This window comes from Leucopleurus acutus (genome assembly GCF_964270905.1).
Source record: "Leucopleurus acutus genome assembly, chromosome: 10".
Classification (NCBI taxonomy): Eukaryota; Metazoa; Chordata; class Mammalia; order Artiodactyla; family Delphinidae; genus Leucopleurus; species Leucopleurus acutus.
This window is the reverse complement of record NC_139153.1, coordinates 12688109-12694108: the sequence shown is the minus strand read 5'-3', so window position 1 is coordinate 12694108 and position 6000 is coordinate 12688109. Positions and strand designations below refer to the sequence as shown.

At 38.1% G+C, this 6000-nt stretch overlaps 1 long non-coding RNA gene across 1 annotated transcript in view; it reads right to left on the bottom strand.

The window, feature by feature from the left end:
• Positions 1-580: 580 nt before the first annotated feature.
• LOC309966864 overlaps positions 581-6000 on the bottom strand; it is a 232960-nt gene continuing 227540 nt past the window's right edge. The window contains exon 4 of the long non-coding RNA XR_014326485.1: positions 581-1418. This is a non-coding gene — a long non-coding RNA (uncharacterized lncRNA). The remainder of the gene's footprint in view (positions 1419-6000) is intronic.

Below are 6000 nucleotides of genomic sequence, written 5' to 3'. Positions count from 1 at the left end.
CATACAGTAGAGATGAAACGCCAGAACAGCAGCCACCCAGGTTGCGATCAAATGCAGCTGCTTGGAAACAATTCAAAATGCAGTCACCTGACTTCCTGAACTCCTGAGTCAAGTTCCAACCAAAGAAATTATAAGCTGACTTCGCCACAAGTAAAATTTCTACTAAAATAAAATAAAATGGGTATTTTATTTTGAACTTAAATGAAACTTCAAGAAAAGTAACAGAATTGGTGGGTCTTTTTTCTTCCTTAAGAACACTGCTGGGGAATTTACTAATAGACTTATAAATAAGGGCGATAGAATGTCAACCCTGATAAGGATATTAATTAAATGAAAATTGACTGTTGACATTTCTGGCAACAAGCTAGTAGATCAAGCACAAACCCAAAGGAAGACAGAAGGTCAAGGTGATATTACACGTGCCAGAAAATAAGTTAAAAGTTTCTGAATAAACTAAGACATATGAAGTTGCAGACCTGTGGACTTTTTTGCTTATAAAAAGTCTAAAATAGAACCATCTAAAACTTAAGTGTCAAGGAATTTGCCAGAAACATATTAGATACCAATCAGCATGACTTAATATAGAATAGGCCAATGTAAATTTTCTTCTTTAACAAAGCAGCAGATCATAAAAATAAAGGAAACAAGGATATGCAATCTATCATAACTTTAGCAATCTTCTGAGTTCTACCATGCAATACCTAGTACCATGTAAGGGGAAATATAATGAAGTGGCTAGAAGGTTATAGCCAAAGAGTGGTTAACGCATCAGAATAAATTATAGGAGTATTAAAAATTTAAATATACAAAAAATCAAATCATTAAAAAGAAACTGAATATTTATTAAATCTTTGGAAAGGGCAATTAGAAGCAATTTAAAAAACATAAAGGAAAATAAAAAAGGAAAAGGACTTACTACATCACCATCAAATGAACACACTTCCAAATACAAAAAACAAACAAATCCAAAATAGAGACAAATAACAGATTGGGGAAAACACTAGCAAATAATATGGTAGACACCAGATTAGCATTTTTTAGTACACAGCAAGGTCACCAAGATACCAATGGAAAAACAAGTAAAGAATGATGAAGACAAATTAAGGTCTGGTTTCTAATGCAGTTTTGTTTGGGTCATTGCTTTGATTCCTATGTATATTTGTTACCTATTGTCATATAACAAATTACCTCAAAATTTAACAGCTTAAAATACTAAACATTTATTACCTCATGATTCCTGTGAATTAGAAATTTAGAAGCAGCTTAGTTGACTGGAGCAGCAGTCATCTGAAGCCTTGACTGGGGCTGGAGGATCCATTTCTAAGACGTCTCACGTGCATGGATGTCGGCAGGAGACCTCAGTCTCACTTCTCCACAGGTTGCCTGAGTATCCTCTCAACATGGCAGCTGACTTCCCCCTTAGTGAATGATCCAAGAAAGAACAAGAGAGAAGCCACAATGTATTTTATGATACAGCCTCATAAGTCACACTCTGTCACTTTCATAACATCTTACTGGTTACATGGGTCAGTCCCATCCAATGTGGGAGAAGACAAACTAGGGCTTAAAAGTCATAATACTGCCCAATAATACTGATTAATAATAGAAAATGGAAATCTTTCCTTCATTCACTAAACATCTATTGAATATCTACAATGTGCTATCCAGAATACTAAGTGCCACCTTGGTAAAATCCATTCAAAACAGATGATCTCAGTCACAAATTACTCTAGCAATAGTAGTACATTTCAAAGCTGAGCAAGAGTGAGAAATGTAGTTTTCAAGTGGCCCAAATTCTGTGGGCCACTGGGCCAGTGGGAATCTCAAAACTCTATTCAATGGCCAGAGAGCTGTCCATCAATGTCAAAATACTTCTGTCTAACACTACAACTGTCCCAAGCATGTCAACACAAATTTCCAAACAGAGTCAGTAGCTTTCTAGCCAGGATCAACACAAGAATCATCAACTAATGCTTGAAAGGCTTAGATCTGAAGCTTGTAGAAAGTCTCAAGATTGTTTCAAATCTAACTCATAAGCCTTCCTGCAGGTCTAAAACTCCATCCTATGTACCAAAGATGATACTTTTAGTCCACTAACCCTAGAGTATGCATTTTGCTTTGTCTACTATCCAATCAACAAATATTTGTGGAATAACTGTTAGATAGCAGGCACTGTACTAGCTCTGGGGAAATACACACTGTCTTCATGGGAGAGATAGGCAGTAAGCAAGCAAACAAACTAAATAATATAGCTTGTTGGACTCTGGCAATGAAACCCTTGAATAGCAGACACTCCTCATAAACCAAAATTGGATTGTTCTTTTGGGGATCTTTGCAAAGTCTGACCATGTCCAAGTAGATCAAAAAATACGGAAAGCTTTAGTGAATGCACAAACATCTCTCTTTCTATGAGGAATGTTCTCAGTTAAGGAACGCTTCACTTGGAAAGTCTTTTTGCCCTTTAAATATTCCATTGCTTTATAGAGACCTTGCTTTCTAAGATTCCAGATCTGCTAATGATATAATCAATAATAATAATTATTGTACAGTATTTGCAGTTTGGAATATATTTTTTTATAAATATTATCTCATTTAAAAAATAATAATACAACTTATTATGCTGTACTAATACAGCATATTAAGCATTATGAACATGCTTGGCAAGAGCTTGGACCTATCAGATGACAGTCTGGCTGAAACAGGGGAAAAGGGGAGCATTCCTCAAAATGAGGTAATAGAGCTATGGGAAAGAAGCCAACCTATACAGCGCCTTAAGGCCCAAAGCAGGAGTTTACGTTTTATGCTACATGCAGTGGGAAACTAGTGAATGATTTTCATCAGGCAAGTGACAAGGTCAGATTTAAATTTGTAGTTTGTGGAATGCTGTACTATACCCATGTAGTCATGTGATAACTGCTAAAGAGTGAGTAGGTCAGTCAAGGGCCAAGAAACCAGGCAACCTGACTTGGCCCATATAGAGACCCAGACCCTTGGCCTTATCGTCATTAGAACAGTGCCATTTACCCTAGGCACTGAAATAAATGCAGCTATTTCTGCTGATGGTTATTTTCTCCTCATTTACTGAAAGTGAAAGGTCTTCTCTTCATGATTCATTCACAAGTCCTGCTGATCCTCCTAATTAAAAAGTTTTCAAACAAGTTGATACATTAGTTATTATGAGCCCAGACACACCAGGCGTAAATCCTTTCTGCCACCCACATGCATGCCAGGATTTCACTGCTGTATCTTTCATCATTATGAGGGAGATTCTTCAATAAAATTTGCATGACACCATCTGCCACGTTCTCCTCTCAACACTTTTGGTGGGGTGACTGCTCAGTGATTATGAATATCATATCTGGCGTCTTAAAAAAAAAAAAACCCTAACAGAGACTCAAGGGGAAAAAAAGAGTCGTAAGACTTATCAACTGGGAAGTGCCATGGAGCACAGACGTAGGAATGCACCGTGGGCTACGCTTTTTACACCACAGTCAATAATGCAGTAAGAAATAAACTGAATCTGTAGTCATCTTAGGTTTCAGAAAATTAACTGGCTCATTCTTGCATCCTTTTTAACTATTGCACCTTTTCGTCAGTATAACTGGTTATAAAGGCGGAATGGGAAATTCTGAAAATTAAGCTGTCTCTGCGCTTACGTTAAACCTGTTTATCCAAGGACAAGACTCTGAGGTTCAATCTCCTCTGAGGTAACTTCTCTAATTTATCCAATAACATGATTTATTCACATTATGTGACATTATATGTGGCCTCTGGCACAAAGCCACTAGCAAATAGGCATGTATCTTATTTGGGTTTTCCATTTCCCACACCACGTCCCACGCAATTAAAAAACAAAAAAACAAACCCACTGAGATAAGGACTTGGGTGCAAAGAATTTACTTTGGAAATACAGGGAGCAGCAGTTATGAAATAGAGAAAATAAGATACAGAAGTAGGAAAAAGGGAGTGCTGATAACCACTGTGGGCAACTGATGCTCAATGAATCTGGGGACTGATTCTTGAGAGACCACAGAGAATGCACCTAAGAATTTCCTCTGAAGGACAAGAGGCTGAGGCATTTATCCTATTTTTCACTGGCTGAGGTTTGCCACTGGAGTCATTAACTCCATGCTGTTCTGTCCTGCCCAAAAAGTGGACTAAGAGAGCTTCAGGGACTTCAAAAACAGTCCTGAGGCAGAAGAGCCGAGAGAAATGGATGGCTCTTCAGGTAGGATGTGGTCAGCTTACATGGGAACTGTCCAGCACAGCTACAGCTGAGATTCATAGTGGATCAAGAGAATGTGGCACAGGACACAAAAATATCTGCTACAGCACAGAAGGGCTGTTGCCAGTGATAACACTGAAAGGGTGAACAATCGTATCTCTTAATTCTTAGTGCTAGAGAGGGACTAACTGATCAGCTAGCTGAGTCTGAGAATTGCCTGACAAGTATTAAATGAGCACCTATTGAACATTATCTGAACAGTATGGGGAAATACAGATGTTAAAGGCAAGGTGCCCAACTCCCAAGGAGTTTACAATTTGGTAGGGATTATCAACAGTCACAAACAAACTAATATGTAACTGCTGGTTCTGACTATAAAGGCACAAAAAGTGAAAAACAGTACCATGAAGTGATTAAGAAAACGCACTCTGGAGTCAGATAGACCTAGGTGTACATCTAAGCCAGGATGTGCTGTGTGACCATGGACAAGCTGCTGCTTACTCTCTCTGTGTCATAATTTGTTTATCTAAAAATTAGGAAAAACAATAGTATCAGCTTCATGGGGTGGCTGTGAGAATTAAACATATGTAAAGCACTAATCACAGCCTGGCACATAAGTATTGGGTAAATATTGGTTATTTTCATGAAAGTTGAGTAGAAATTTAATAGAATGAGATTTCAAGAAGAGAAAAAGGATCTCATCTCCATACCAGACACTTTCTCTTTCTTAAATATAGATTTTCCACAGCTCCTGCTCTAGCACCATTTAACCTTTGTTAGATGCTACACTATCTAAGGAACTACTTATATTAAGACCAGAAGACAGTAATTTTAAGGTACATAAATATAGCACAAGATGTATGGGCTTTAGAGCAATACTAACCTAAGTTCAATCCATACATTTTGTCACTGCATGATTTTGGATAAATCTAAGTGCCCACCATTCAGTTCTATCATCTATAAAATGTGAATGACATTATCTGCTCATAGGGCCACCGTGAACTTTAAATGAGAGTATCTCTAAAGGGTTCACAACACATTTTATACCCTGAAAAGTGTTGATCGTTACTAGTCACTATTCATTCAGTGGATGCTTACGAGGCACCTATTATCTGTACCAGCTTCTGGGGAATAAAAAGAGAAGGGCATGAATAAGGTGCCCTTATTATTTTGACTTTTCAACAGTCAAAAGCCTTACAGGTTAATGTTAATACTTAAACAAACCTGGCCATTTAATGGTATTCAAATTAGTAAGTTACCCTAATATCTATTCCTATTATCCTACTATCAAAGGGAAGGAGGGAGTAAGGGAAGGAGGGAGAGAGGGAGGGAAGGAGAGAGGGAGAGAAGAAACTAAGCTAGTTAGCTCTGAGACAGGGTTCCTGGAAATACAGGATAATGAGATGTACCTAAATTCATAACCTCTCCAAGGGTAATTAAAAGCCCACAAAGTGAACCAAACTCAGAGAAGTTTCCTCTAACATAGGGCTAAGAATGTATAAGGCTAACCTATCCACCCTGGACTTGGAACAAATAAAAATGTTGCTCTTCCCCAGTCTTTCAATCCAGGTGAAACCCGGATGAAATATCCATTAATGACAGCCAGGAAGGCAGGTGATGTCATAATGTTGAGTAGAGAGGAAAAAAGAACAAGGTGAGGGTAAGGATTCCTCTACCAGCTACACTGCACATAAGGCCTCACCTATTTCTTAAGTCACTGCCTTGCAAAGCTGTAATGGGGGCTCGTCAGAGAGGAGGATCTAGGATGGTATCCC